General features: G+C 47.9%; 1 protein-coding gene across 8 annotated transcripts in view; it reads right to left on the reverse strand.

The window, feature by feature from the left end:
* TLN2 (talin 2) overlaps positions 1–15061 on the reverse strand; it is a 414501-nt gene that overhangs the window by 227907 nt on the left and 171533 nt on the right. Inside the window, exon 1 of one of the 8 annotated variants that reach the window (XM_060174396.1) lies at positions 5759–5778. The exons of the other annotated variants lie outside the window; for them this stretch is intronic. The gene's annotated coding sequence lies outside the window, so the exon portion shown is untranslated. Of the gene's footprint in view, positions 1–5758; positions 5779–15061 lie in introns of those variants that run through there. 8 annotated transcript variants of the gene reach the window in all.

Here is a 15061-nt window from a genome sequence, read left to right on the forward strand (position 1 = left end):
GCGTCGTCCTGAAAGGTGAGAAACTTGAAGCTTTCCCACTAAGACAGCAAAGAAAGTAAGACTACTTGCTTGGCAATATCGCACTGGAAGCCACCCCCAGTAATGAACTTAAGAGAAGAAAAGAAGGGTGGGGGCAGATAGTATAATGATTATGCAAAGAGACTCTCACGTCTAAGGCTCTGAAGTTGCAGGTTCCATCCCCCATACCACAATAGGACAGAGTTGTACAGTGCTCTGGTGTTTCTCTGTCTTTCTGTCTCTGCATCTCTTTCAAAAATAAATAGAATATTTAAAAGAAAGAGAGAGAGAGGAGAAAATGTATACAGGCTCGGAAACAAGATGTGAAATTGCCTTTGTAAATGACAAGATGATTCCCCATGTAGAAAATCTGAACGAATCATGGAGCAAATAAATAATCACGGTTGCAGGATTAATGGTGATACTCAAGGGAACACCAACTGATTTCCCATACAACAGCAACTAATAAAGGGCCAGCAACAGCTTAGCCTGGACAGGACGGACACACTTCATCCCGCACGGATCCACATCCTGTGGTTAACACTCGGGAGCCTCAGGGGCAGTGCAGCGTAGCTGTGTACATCCATCTTGGCTGTCTGTCTGTCTATATATCTTTCTATCATCTACCCACCCCTCACTGTCTCTCACCCTCTAACTTAAAAAAAAAAGTTCATCAGGTGACAGGTGGTGGTGCACCTGACTGAGTGCACACACCACAGTGCTCAAGTGTGATGGAGCCCACAGTCCCTCCCGCAGGGGACAGCTTCACAAGTGGTGAGGCAGGGCTGCAGGTGTCTCTCTCTGTCTCTCACCCTCTCTATCTCCCCCTATCCTCTTGATTTCTGGCTATCTCTATTCTGGCTATCCAATAAACAAAGAGAATAAAAATAACTAAAAAAAAAAAAGTTTGGGAGTCGGGCGGTGGCGCAGTGGGTTAAGCGCACGTGGCGCAAAGCGCAGGGACCGGCGTAATGATCCCGGTTCGAGCCCCCAGCTCCCCACCTGCAGGGGAGTCGCTTCACAGTCGGTGAAGCAGGTCTGCAGGTGTCTGTCTTTCTCTCCCCCTCTCTCTGTCTTCCCCTCCTGTCTCCATTTCTTTCTGTCCTATCCAACAACAAAGCAACGTCAACAATGGCAATAATAACCGCAACGAGGCTGCAACAACTAGGGCAACAAAAAGGGGGAAAAAATGACCCCCAGGAGCGGTGGATTCATGGTGCAGGCACCGAGCCCAGCAATAACCCTGGAGGAAAAAAAAAAAGTTTACTGGGAGCAGTGGAATCACACAGATGTGAAGTCCTAGGGGAAAAAAAAAATTTTTTTTTAATGCAAGGACTGGCGTAAGGATCCTGGTTCCAGCCCCCGGCTTCCCACCTGCAGGGAAGTCACTTCACAAGCGGTGAAGCAGGTCTGCAGGTGTCTGTCTTTTTCTTCTCCTGTTTTCCTCTCTTCTCTCCATTTCTCTCTGTCCTATCCAACAGCAATGACAATAATAACTACAACAATAAAAAACAACAAGGTCAACAAAAGGGAATAAAATAATTTTTTTTAAAAGTCTGGGCAGATAGCAAAATGGTTATGCAAACAGACTCTCATACCTGAGGCTCCCAAGTCCCAGGTTCAATCTCTAGCACCACTGTAAGCCAGAGCAGAGCACTGCTATGGAAAAAAAGAAGAAGGAGAAGGAGAAACAGAAGGAGAAGAAGAATCTTTAAATGGATCTTTGGTCTACACCTAAAACATGAAAATAAAACCTCCAGAAAAAAAACCACAGGAAAACACTCGGATGACCTTGGGTACGGTGACGCCTTGAGGTAAAATGCCAAGGGCCTGGTTTATGAAAGGCTTGATGGGTACACTGTGCTTCATTAGAATTGAAAGCTTGGTGCAAAAAGTCAACGTGAAAAGAAAGAGGCGAGTAGGCACATACTTTGCGAAGGTCTTTGCCAAAGAGACACATGACAAAGGACTTTATCCGGATACACAAAGAATTCTGAACATGCAGAAAAGAAAGTAAGACTTTATGCATCCCCCCTTCAGGTATTTTATTGAAACTCAATCTAATTTATCCCATCAACAGGTTAAGAGAGAAGAATCATGGGGTATATACTCAAATGCAGGAAAAAAAATCTGATAAAAATCTAACCTACCTGGAGCAAGCGTAGCTCACCCGGTTAAGCACACACGACAGTGTGCAACAACCCAATTAAACAAGCCAACAGGGAAGGGCAGGCAGTAGCACAGCGAGTTAAGTTCAGGTGGCACAAAGCACAAGGACTGGCATAAGGATCCAGGTTCGAGCCCCCAGCTCTCCACCTGCAGGGGGTCACTTCACAAGCAGTGAAGCAGGTCTGCAGGTGTCTGTCTTTCTCTCACCCTCTGTCTTTCCCTCCTCTCTCCATTTCTCTCTGTCCTATCCAAAAACAACGATAGCAAAAACAACAATCATGACAGCAACAGCAATAAACAAGAAGGGCAACAAAAGGGAAAAGGAGGCCTCCCGGAGCAGTGGATTCGTAGTGCAGGCACCGAGCCCCAGTGATAACCCTGGAGGCTAAAAGAAAAAAAGTGTCCTTTAAAAAGGGGGGGGGAGTAGGTAATATAATGGTTATACAAAGAGATTCTCATGCCTGAGGCTCCCAAGTCCCAGGTTCAATCCCTCGCACCACCATACACCAGACTTTTAATAGACACCTCACTAAAGAAAATAGCAAGATGGCCAAGCCAGAGATGAGAAGAGACACCACATCATATCCTGTCAGGGGAATGCAAACTAAAACAATAATGACACACATCCCCACATACCCACTTGGAAAGTCAGAATATAGGACAAAGACAACAACAACTGCTAGCAGGAACGGGAAAAATGAACTAGAAAACAGCACAGTCACTGTGGAAGGGAGTTGGGCAGCTCCTTACAGAGCTCTCTCACTACACAGCCCAGAAACTGAGCTCTCTGGGACTGACTCCTCAAAGTCGCAAACTGACGTCCCCATGAAGATCTGCACAAGAACACTTTTACAGATAGTCGTCAGAATTCGGAAGCAGCAAAGACGGCGGAGAGGAGAGATCGGCTGATATTCAAGTGGAGGAGCAGTGCTGCAGGTGTCTCTCTTTCTGTCTCTCTCTGTGCCTCTCACTTCACTCCCCCTTCCCATTTTTTAAAATTTTATTTATTAATGTATTTGATAGGACAGAGAGAAATTGAGAAGGAAAGGAAAGATGCAGAAGGGGAGAGAGACAGAGAGAGACACCCTGCAGTACTGCTCACCCCACTGCTTCTGACGCTTCTCCTCTGCAGGTGGGGACTGAGGGCTTGAACCCGGGTCCACACACACTGTAATGTGTGCAGACTCAGTCCCTGTGTCTTTCACTCTGTGTCAAAAAGGCATAGAGGAAAAAAAAAAGGAGGAGGGCAGGCAGAGGCACACATGTAATGATTCACAAAGACCTGGGTTCAAGCCCCGGCTCCCCACCTGCAGAGGAGAAAGCTTTGCGGGTGGTGAAACAGGGCTGCATGTGTCTCTCTGTCTCCTCCTCTCCTCCCAATTTCTCTCCGTCTCTATGGAATAATACATTTTAAAAAATAAAATAAAATAAAATAGGGCAGGGATAGATAGCATAATGGCTATGCAAACCGACTCTCAAGCCAGAGGCTCCGTCAAGTCCCAGGTTCAATTTCCCGCACCACCATAAGCCAGAGCTGAGCAGTGCTCTGGTAAAAAATAAAATAAAGGACTGTTCTCAGAATCACTCACTATCGAGCATGTGGGGAGGACACTTTAATATTACAGTTTTTTTTTTTTTACAATTTATACATATGCTCTGAGTATATAATATTGTTTCAGTTTTTTTTTCCCCCTCGTATCACCAGCCAAGGAAGACAGGCTGTTATACACATACGATGCCACAGCTGAGTAATCTCCCTGGGCCTATTCTTTTCTTCTTTTTTTTTTCTTCTATTTTTGTTTTGATCATAAATAAGACTTCAGTTTTTTTTTTTAATTTTTATTTTCCCCCTTTTGTTGCCCTTGTTTGTTGTTGTTATTATTGTTGCTGTTATTGCTGTCTTTGTTGTTGGATAGGACAGAATGAAATGGAAAGAGGAGGGGAAGACAGAGAGGGGGAGAGAAAGGAAAAAGACAGACACCTGCAGACCTGCCTCACCGCTTGAGAAGCGACTTCCCTGCAGGTGGGGAGCCAGGGAGGCTCGAACTGGGATCCTTACGTCGGTCCTTGCGCTTAACCCACTGCGCTACTGCCCAGCCCCCTCTTTCATTCTTTATTTTAGGAAGAGACAGAGGAAGACAGAAAGGGAGGAGGGAGGAAGAGACCCCACAGCATCACCATCCATGGACCTCTCCTCGAGGTGGGGGTGCTCAAACCCAGGGCCACAGGCCTGGCAGGGCACCTGCCCTTCTGGGTGAGCTGTAACCCAGACCCTCTGCTTTGACTCTGTTCCAGAGTCAGGCAGCGGCTGGCTGGAATTCTGCTTATACCCCCACCCCCCCCCACCCCCCCGGCTCTGCAGACGACTATGCAGCAAGGCCTGAAAGGACAAGAAGGACTCTATGGGTGTTGTGAGTAGTTTTTAAACCACAGTCCCGGTACATCGTTCACCAAAATTATCTGGTGAATACAAGGAGAATGAAAAAAAAAAAAGACAGCTCTCAACTCGCTCACGAGACAAGCTAACTGCACCCTGAGGTTTGAATAGAGCAAGGACTCATTATCAGCACTGCTGCTGATCTTAACAGGTTTCCCTTGTGGGTCTTCCAGTGCTAGTCTCATTATGAAATTCTGATTTCAACACGGAGGCAACCAGTAGGTGAGTATTCCCTCTCCATATTATAGTCGGTATGTGATTTTATCCTTTTGTAATTTCCTCTATTGGAAATTAAAGCCAGGGGGCCCGACCGTGGTGCACTGGGTTAAGCACACCTAGTATGAAGCACAAGGATACTGGTTCAAGCCCTCAGCTCCCCACCTACGGGGGGGAGGGGGTCACTTCATAAGCAGTGAAGCAGGTCTGTAGGTGTCTGTCTTTCTCTCCCCCTCTCTATCTTCCCTTCCTCTCTCAATTTCTCTCTGTCCTGTCCAACAAAATGAAAAAAAAAAAAAATGCCTGCCAGGAGTTGTGCATTCATAGAGCCAGCAGTGAGTCCCAGCAATAAACCTGGAGGCATAAAAAGAAAAGAAGAAAAGAAAATTGAAGCCATAGCACAGTTGAGATCTTAACAGACTGAATTCCAGGGCCCAATGCTTCCAAATTCCCCAGAACATAAAGCCCAACAAACACCAGTTCTCTCTACCTGGGGGCGGGGGGGGGAAATGACACGCTTAAATTAGCCTGGTAAGAATCATTCCTCTGGAAGCCCTAGCAAGGTGCCTTCTTAAAGAGCAAACTTGGGAGCACTGGAGAAGGCAGAGAAAAAGAATGCACTTAGTGATGGTAATGGAGCAGCGAAAGAACCGATTTTTGAAGCTGAAATAAATCGACTCAGTTGTGGTACAGCTAAGAGATAAAACCCCCGATCCGAGCCTGCATGCAGCATGGATCTTCCTATTTTTACAGGGATGTCACTTGACACTTCGGTTCCTGTGCTAACCTCTAAAAAGCACAAATCACTGATGACATGACTGGGTAAACTGCAGACCTCCTCGCTTATCAAGGCTAATTGCACTTCTCACATACTGCTGTTCTATAAACACGAGGTAAAAGCAGACGGGCATGGCTTACCTAATTCCTTCCTTGGCCGGCTCCCAAAAATTCATCTGTTCCTTCTTTCAGGAGGGACAGAGAGACAGCAAGAGATGGCATGCTTATAACTTCCTCCTCTATGCTGAAAGCTACTGAGATGTGTGTGTGTGTGTGTGGGGGGGGTAACCTCTAACTCCACCCTCCTGACGAGCGGGGCGATCCGGAAGACATACTCTCAAACCTTCCTTCTGCACGTGTCAGACGCTGGGCAGTCGTCCCCTGAAGAATACTCTTTTGCCAAGAAACAAAATGGTTTCAACTACTGGAACTGCATTAGCGCCCCTGATAATGAAATTTTAAAAGGCCTGAGCAATCAAGGCGTGGCCAGCCCGAGCAAAGCACAAAGCAAAATGTTCCTTGATTCTTGAATCATCACCATTTACCTCCGTCTACCTCTCAACCCTCAGAATAAGTCCATGAGTCTATTCTAGCAGGGCAGAGTTTAAAACACCCTCTGGCCATAGAACTGGAAAAAAAAAAACTGCCATGGGGAGACTCATTGCCATTGGTCCTTGTGCTGAAACCAACTCCAAACTCCTCCTCTGAGGGAGCCACCTGACATCACGCATAAGTCATACCCTCTTTAGTTTTACCTGTCCACCCATGCCACAGACACCTGATCCAACCAAAAGCAGTACCTGAACCACTGAGTCCTGTGTGTCCTAGGACAAGGTCTCAACCATGGGTGACAAGTCCCAGGGGACCTCAGAGTGAACTTCCACACCTCCTTGGAACCTCCGTATCCACCTGTCAGCATGGACTCCCCTGTAGTTATGGTGGGGCGGAAGTTAACTCTGGCTCTAGGATCTTGAGTTCAGATGTCTTAAGGGACTTGAGAGCTTGCAATTGGGGCAGGAATGACAGAGAGCAGGAGAAAGGGTGTGCACGGAATTCCCACAGCGGGGACACTGGCGCCTGCCTGGATCTTTTGCTGCGATGCCCAGGGGTCAGGTGGCGGGTGGTAGGTTGGAGGACCACGTCTCGGAGGGCATCGGGAAATTATGCTGCTATTCCAGAAAAATGGGCTTTAAACACCTTTCTTTCTTTTTCCCCTTTTCTTCTTTCTTTTTCCATTTTTATTCATTATATAGAGAGACAGAGAGAAATTGAGAGGGAAGGGAAAAGTAGGGAGAGAGTGTGTGTCAGTCCTACAGCAATGCTCGACCCTGGGTCCTGGCACACTATAATGTGTGTACTCGACCAGGTGTGCCACGCCCAGAGCCCTTCTTCTTCTTTCTTTTTTTCTTCCTTATTCAGATGAACAGGAAGAGGTCAGGAGGTGACGTACACATTAGAGTTACCAAGTGAGAGGTTCTGGGTTCCAAGTCACCTGCAGAAGGGAGCTTCATGAAGGGTAGGACAGTGCTGTATCTCTCCTCTCGGAAAAGAAAGGCAGGCAGGCAGGCAGGCAGGCAGGAAGGAAGGACGAAAAAGGAAAAGATTGGTTGCCTAGGTCAGTGGAGTCCTTACACAGGCACAGAGTTAAAACAATAATACTCCCAATGATGAGACCAGACCACACCAGACCTGGGTGACAGTTCACTCACTAGAGCACACACGATAACATAACCTTGGCGCCCACCTGCACGAGTGGTGAAGTAGTGCTACATTGTCTCTATTCTTCTATTTCTGTCTCTATCAGAAAAAGAAAAAGAAAAAAGTCCACTGGGAGCAGTGGAGTCACTGTGCACAGAGCGCTACAGATAACTGCCATAGCAAAACATAAGTAGGGGCTTGAACCTGGGTCATACACAGGGTGAGGCAGGCGCCCTACCTGATGCCCTATCTCTCCTGGCCCATCTATGTGCTCTTACAGAACTGTAGTCCCAGGAGCACGCAGACCGCTGGAGTTTGCAGTCAAGAGGTGTCTGTCTGTACCAGCAGAAACGCGCGTTGTCAATCTCATGTCAATGCACATGGGAGAATGCGGCATACTGTCCTTCAAGCAAGACAGGACGCTCAACTTCCCTCCCCTTCCCCCAACCCCCTTCGAGGTGTACCCCTCCCTGATGCCCACACTCAGATCCCTGATGTCTCCAGCAAATGACATCACCGGGGCACAGGCTGAGACAACCAAGCTCAGAGCAGCCGGACTGGGAAAGCATTTTGGGAGTGAGGACAATAGGTGGCTTTCTTTACAATCTCTCCCCATCTGTGACCTCAGCCTAGTCACCCCCCGCCCCGCACATCACACCCTTAAAACACAGGCTCTGGTGGAGAGCGAATCATAGAAGCCAGCACAACCACCTTCTGTACCCCCAAAAGAATGTTGATCCAGACTCCCAGAAGGGGTAGGAATGTTAGGGGAAGATGATTAGAGGGCTTCAAACCCCAGTTCCATCAGGATCCAGAGAGAGAAAAGGAAGCAACAGGAAAGACATTTGGAAGTAGTAATAAATGCAGTTGTGACTTAGAAAGAAAGAGGAGGAGGGACCATTAAACAAAATGGACAAAAAGATAGATAGAGAGACAGACAGAGGGACAGCCAGATACAGAAATAATAGTCCAGCCTTTAGGTTCATGATTAATCAACAACTTGTTTGGCTTTATATGTTAACTCTTTTTCAGCCACCAGGTTCCAGATGCTACCAGGATGCCAACTGGACTTCCCTGGGCAGACGGCCCCACCAATGAGCCCTGCCCCACTAGGGAAAGAGAGAGAGAGACAGGCTGGAAATATGGATCAACGTACCAACGCCCACGTTCAGCGGGGAAGCAATTACAGAAGCCAGACCTTCCACCTTCTGCATCCCACAATGGCCTTGGGTCCATACTCTCAGATGGATAAAGAATAGGGAAGCTATCAGGGGAGGGAGTGGGAAACGGAGCTCTGGTGATGGGAATTAATAGTCAACCCATATCTGTGACCTTGGGAGAACCACTACAGTCTCCAATGGAGAGAATGGGGACACAGAACTCTGGTGGTGGGGATGGTGTGAAATTATACTCCTTATCTTGTAATTCTGGAAACAAATATTAAATCACTAATAAAAAAAAACCTCCCCCCCCAAAAAAAAAAAGGAAAAAAAAAAACCCCACAGGCTGTGAGAGGTCTAGTCCTGTCCCCACCCTCAGGGGCACACACAGGGCCTGGCTGGAGCAGAGCGGCTGTTGTGAGCTCACCACCAAAGGCAGCCCCACCCGTCCTGGTTCTGGCCACAGCCTGTGCCTCTATCCTGGAATGTGACTGTACGGAGGGATGAATGAGATCTCTGGGGGCAGGGGAGCCTCAGTTCCCACTGAAGAAGTGGGGGACCTCCCTGGCTCTAGGAGAGACGCCCCCCACCCACCCAGTGGTTCCTCCCATGGGCCTGAGTGGTCAGGAAGGTAGGTCAGGGGCCTGAGTCGCCATTGTCCGACTGCTGAGGATTGAAGTCTGCATTTCTCTGCAGCTGGAGAGAAGCAAGAGACGCCCTGACAGCAGCTGGCTCTTGTTTACACCACGCCACTCCTAGCCCTGAAGCCTGGCACTGACCCCCTCATACCCCCAGGAGGCGGGGAGGGGGGAGGCAAGGGGGGTGAAGCAGTCTCAGATCTCCAAGCTGTCCCTGCAGACTGCCCTGAGGTCACTGTCACCAAGCTCCCATGCCCCAAGGCAGCAGCCTCTGATGAGCAAGAACTTGATCTCACTAAGTCACGGCCGCTCCTCTCTGCCCAGCAGATGTCACCTGGATGTGGTGCACCTGCCCTGCCCTGCCCTGCCCTGCCCTGCCCTGCCCTGACCTGACCTGTAAGGGGATCTGGTTTTCAGGAAGCTCTCTTGTTGCATGGGTGGACACACACACACACACACACACTCACACTCACACTCTCTCTCTCTCTCTCTCTCTCTCTCTCTCTCTCTCTCTGTCTGTCTTTTCACATTACACTCCGGACCAGGCTTTGATCCAGCCTGACAGAATTGCTGAGGAAACCATCAAAGCTGGAGCACAGCCTTCTCAGCTGTGGTACTTACTCTCCTCTCTGCAACCCAGAGAAAACACTTTCTGCCTTCCAAAAGCCCAGCTCCTGAGACCAAGCCACAAAGCAGCACTGTCCCATGTCCCGTCTCGTGTGAGACCTACCTGCCTACCCCAAGGCCTGCAAGTGTCAAGTGCTTCACGCTTCTGAAGTGGGGTGGGAACTAGAGTGGGAGGTACCACAGGAAGGGAGGCTGGAGGAGGTCCTAGCAGGTGCAGGCAAAGAGCTTCCTGCAAAGTCACAGAACAATAAATAGGACTTACCAAATTACAAGATAACAGGGTAAAACTCCACTCCATTCCCACCAGAGCTGAGTCTCCAATTCCTCCACTGTAAGCTACAGCAGTTCCCTTAAGATTGCAGATTTGAGTTAACTATTATTTCTACAACTATCTGCCTATATTTGTATATATTTGCCCCCATTTTTTCCCTATAGGATCTTTTTTCTTTTTTTATTTCATTATTTATTTATTTTATTATTTATTTATTGAAGAAAGGAGACATTAACAAAACCGTGCAGTGCGAGTGACTGAACCCAGGGCTGCACACGTCCAAGATGCCCTGCTTGCAATTTTTATTCCATATCCTTATCATTCAAAAAGGTATTTTCTGAATTTTTGGCCACACAGCCACCACAAATGGCAATTTCAGTCCCAAAAGGCAGAGATCAGGCGTGTTTTAACTTTGGAGTAAAAGGCCAAGGAGATACTAAGTGAATAGAGCACAGACCTTGTAGTGCAGGTCCTGGGTTCAATCCCCAGCATGGCATATACCAGAGCAGAGCAATGCTCCACATCTCTCAGAATAAATAAGCAAGGTCAGAAACATTTGCATTCCCTAGTGTTTTCACACAAGAAGCCTCAAGCACCGACCTGGGGAGCTGTGAGTTTAACAACAAGGTCAGAAAAACCCCAGTCACAACTGGACATTTGTTCTGTTCAGTATTTATTTATTTACTTATTTATTTTTGTAAATAGGACCATCACGAGATTATTGAGTGAGAGAAGCAATCAACTCCTTGATTTACAAGCTACCAGTTCGGCAATGAAAAGATAAGAATCGATTTCCAACCTGCATTCAAACCAACAGCCCCTCCCTGGCTTCAGTTCTGGAAAAAGCAATCTGGGTCGAAGTTTCTGGAGCCACCAGAACTCACCTGGACTCACCAGAACTCACCTGAACTCAGATGTCCCCAAAGAGCAAGGAGTCTGCTAAGCTTCATTCCCACCACCCTGGGAATGTTCTCCACTCCAGCATGGGTCTGACAGTCAAGGATTCAGTTAAAATCCCCACCATGCATCCAGACAGCCCTCCCCCCACACCCTCCTGTGGATATTAAGTAAAGCAAATCTACTTAGTGACTGTGGGAGCAGGAGGAGGGGGTCTATTGATCACACTGATTAGCCCTGTCAGCCGGGCAGAGGGGAACAGGCGGCAGCCATGCGGGGTCTGCAGAGAGAGAGACAACAAACAGGCAGCGTCCACAGGGGCTCTGGGCAATTAGTCTGGGTAGTGATGGATGTTCTGTGGAAAGTTGATAGGATTACTGAGGCCAGAGAAAAGGCCCAAGAGAAATGCAAACACCATCTCCTTTTATTAAGATAAAGCTGGCTTGCCCGTGATCAGTATAGGACAGGGAAGTTTTCGTCTCTTTTATCATTGACACGAGCCAAAAAAAAAGTCAATTTCTGTATTAAGTGAGAAAAGATAACTCCATGAGTGAGACAGAGGTCACAAATCACAGTTTGTTTGCGCCTTACAGGAAGAACAGGATATACAGAAGTCCTCGGTAAAAACAAATACAACTGGTTTGATTCTGGTCTTTCTATTCATTCATCTATTCTTGGAGCAGACCAGTGCTCAGCTGTGGTGAGGATGGTGCTGGAGCGTAAACCTGGACCTCTTGCCTGCAGGCCCTGTGCATTGCCACTGTGCTGACCTACCCCTCATTCTGCCTGATCTAATCCATAGGACTAGTTAGATGGTTTAAGAGGAGAAAGGGGACCTGTGACTTCCCTGCTTATTAAAGGTTAAAGGAAGGCGACACCTCTCTCTCTCCCTCTCTCCTTCTCCCTCTCCCTCTCCCTCTCCCTCTCTGTGTGTATGTGTGTGTGTGTGTGTGTGTGTTAGGGAGAGGGAGAGGGAGAGGGAGAGGGAGAGGGAGAGGGAGAGGGAGAGGGAGAGGGAGAGGGAGAGGGAGAGGGAGAGGGAGAGGGAGAGGGAGAAGGATTCTACGGTCCATCAGAGCCTCTTCCCTTTATTTATTTTTTATCATTTTACTGAGGACATGCTGATGGATGAGACTGTTACTGTCACAGGGGGACATATCCATCACCCACCCCCTCGACTGTCATCTCCCTCCACCAAAGGGTCCTAAGTCTCTAACCTCCTTTCAAACTCCCCTCTAACTTTGTCCCCTTTTAAGTCCTTGGATCTGTTGAAATAGGCCAGTTTGTTAAAGTCTCACTCTATTTTCCCTCGCTTTATTACTTTTCCATATATATATATATATATGGGGGTGCTAGGCAGGGGTGCTATGCTGCTCACCTGTAGGAAGCTTGAGAAGCAGTGAAGCAGGCCTGCAGGTGTCTTTCTCTCCCCCCGACCCCACAACTCCCCTCTCAACTTCTCTCCATCTTTATCAAATAAAAATAGAGAGAAATACATATTTATTTATTTTTAAGACAGGGCAACCAGAACACAGCACCTCTGTGGCACGTGCGATGCCAGGGAAGGAACAAGGGACCTCACGCTTGGGAGCCTAACACTTTAGCCAATGTGCCACCTTCTGGGGAGTACCCCTGTCATTATTATTATTATTTTCTCGTTTTACAGTCCTTTATTTTTTTCTCTTAGGTATAGCTGGCTCTTTTTCTTCTTAGTACAATTCTTGACACCTGGGTACAGTCTCTCATCTCAAGTATCTGCAAGACACTCTTACTCCCAACTTGGGTCCTTTATCACCATCCTGCACCAGGACCTCAAAGACCACCCTCCAACCTTCTCCCTGGCCCCCTCCCCCAGAGTTCTTTGCTTTGGTGCAATACAGCAGCACACCCGTCCAGATCTTACCCAAGCCCCCTCTATACCTGACAGCATCCAGTCCCCATCCTCCTCCTTCTGACTTATTTCACTTCACTCTCTCCCTTCCAGTTCCGTTCACACTGGAGCAGAAGAGAAGGCCTCAGGTGGAAGGGTCCCATCAGGGGTGCAGACCACAGCTTCCTTAAATAACCACCTCTGGTTGGATACTTGCCATTATTTCCAAATCCTGTCAACACAAGCTGTGCTGCCATGGACAGAGACATGCACAGCCCTGTTTGGGTGAATGCTGTGTGTTCTTTGGCCAGGTACTTAGAAGAGGAATTGTCAGGAGTTGGGTGGTAGTGCAGCGGGTTAAAGCGCAGGTGGCGCAAAGTGCAAGGACCAGCGTAAGGATCCCGGTTAGAGCCCCCAGCTCCCCACCTGCAGGAGAGTCGCTTCACAGGCAGTGAAGCAGGTCTGCAGGTGTCTGTCTTTCTCTCCCCCTCTCTGTCTTCCCCTCCTCTCTCCATTTCTCTCTGTCCTATCCAACAATGACAACAATAATAACTACAACAATAAAAAACAAGGGGGAACAAATAAATAAATTTTAAAAAAAAGAAGAGGAATTCTCAGGTCATGGGGTAGGTCTATTTGGACATCTTGAGGAATCTCCAGACTGTTTTTCTGCAGGGGCTGGACTAATTGACACCAGCAGTGTAAGAGTGCCTTTTTCCTAACATCCTCGCCAACACTTGTCTCTGTCCTTTTCGATAGAAGTCATTCTTCCCACCCATCCCCTCCTTTTTTTTTTTTTTTTTTTGCCTCCAGGATTGTCACTGGGGCTCGTGCCTGCATTACAAATCCACTGCTCTTGGAAGCCAGCTTTTTTTCCATTGCTGTTGTTGCTGTTGTTGTTGCTGTTATTATTGTTGTTGGCTATGACACAGAGAAATCAAGAGAGGAGGGGAAGAGAAAGATAAGACACCTGCAGACCTGCTTCACCACTTGTGAAGCGACCCCTCTGCGGGGGGGGGGGGGGAGCCAGGAGCTTGAACTAGGAGCCTTGTGCCAGTCCTTGTATTTCACACTATGTGCACCATTTTAAACAGCTCGGCCTCTCCCCCTCTTCCCCACCCCCAACCAGGGCACTGCTCAGCTCTGGCTTATGGTGGTGCAAGGGACTGAACCTGGGACTTTGGAGTCTTAGGCATGAGAATCTCTTTGCAGAACCATTATGCTATCTACCCCTGTCCTGGCTCTGTCTTCTTGATCATCATAAATATTCGTCTTTTTTCAAATAACAGCACAGGGCAAATATTATGTGGAAAATGCTGTTTCCATTGAACCTTCAGAATGACATGACTATGCAGTGTCATTCTACCTCCGACTTCTCCTCCTCTTCCTCCCTCTTCTCCTCCTCTTCCTCTCTCTTCTCCTCCTCTTCCTCCTCCCCATTCTCAACAGAGTTTTACAACTTTCTTGACATACTAACCTGAGTCTTGGGGCCTTGGTCACATGGACAAATGAATACTTCCAGAGATGCAATCAATCCTTAAATCCTAGGATGTTCCATACAACTGATTTAAGGAATCTGAAAATTCAGTTTAATGGCACAACTAAGGCAACAGGCATCTAAGCAACGGTCACTTGCAAAGGGTACCAGGAGAAAGACCACAGAGGTGCCCAATGTTACCAGGAACCTGCTACTTTTCCTTCCGTAACAGATGAACTAAGGGAAACACTGGCAGGCACGCCAGCCTTGGGAGCTTCTTGTCTATGGAAAATTCCACTGCACTGATCAGAAACCTCTGCAGTGCAAAGCCACTTTGCTAAATTCAGAACAACTCCCGGTGAAGGTCAAGAAGAAGGTGACCAGGGCTGGGTGGTGACACACCTGGCTGAGCACACCTGTTACAATGCATAAGGACCTGGGTTCAAGTCCCAAGTTCCCACCAATAGGGGGAAAGCTTTGCAAGTGCTGAAACAGGGCCGCAGGTGTCTCTCTGTCTCTCCCTCTCTATCACCTTCTTCCCTCTCGATTTCTGGCTGCCTCTACCTAACAAATAAATTAAGATAAGGCAAGAAGAAGGTGAGCTTCAAGCACAGTCATGTCAGGTCTTACTGACTAGTACCCTAGAACTGCTGTTAATACAAATGACCACACACTGGGCATCTTGAAAACTACAGAGCTCTCCCCCTGCTAGAGAAGCCGGATCAAGGTGCTTGTGGGGGACACTCTTAAGGGGAGAGCCATTTCTTCTCTAAGCTGCCTGAGAGCTCCATCTTTTTTTTTGGGGG

Source organism: Erinaceus europaeus, chromosome 16 (genome assembly GCF_950295315.1).
Source record: "Erinaceus europaeus chromosome 16, mEriEur2.1, whole genome shotgun sequence".
Taxonomy (NCBI): domain Eukaryota; kingdom Metazoa; phylum Chordata; class Mammalia; order Eulipotyphla; family Erinaceidae; genus Erinaceus; species Erinaceus europaeus.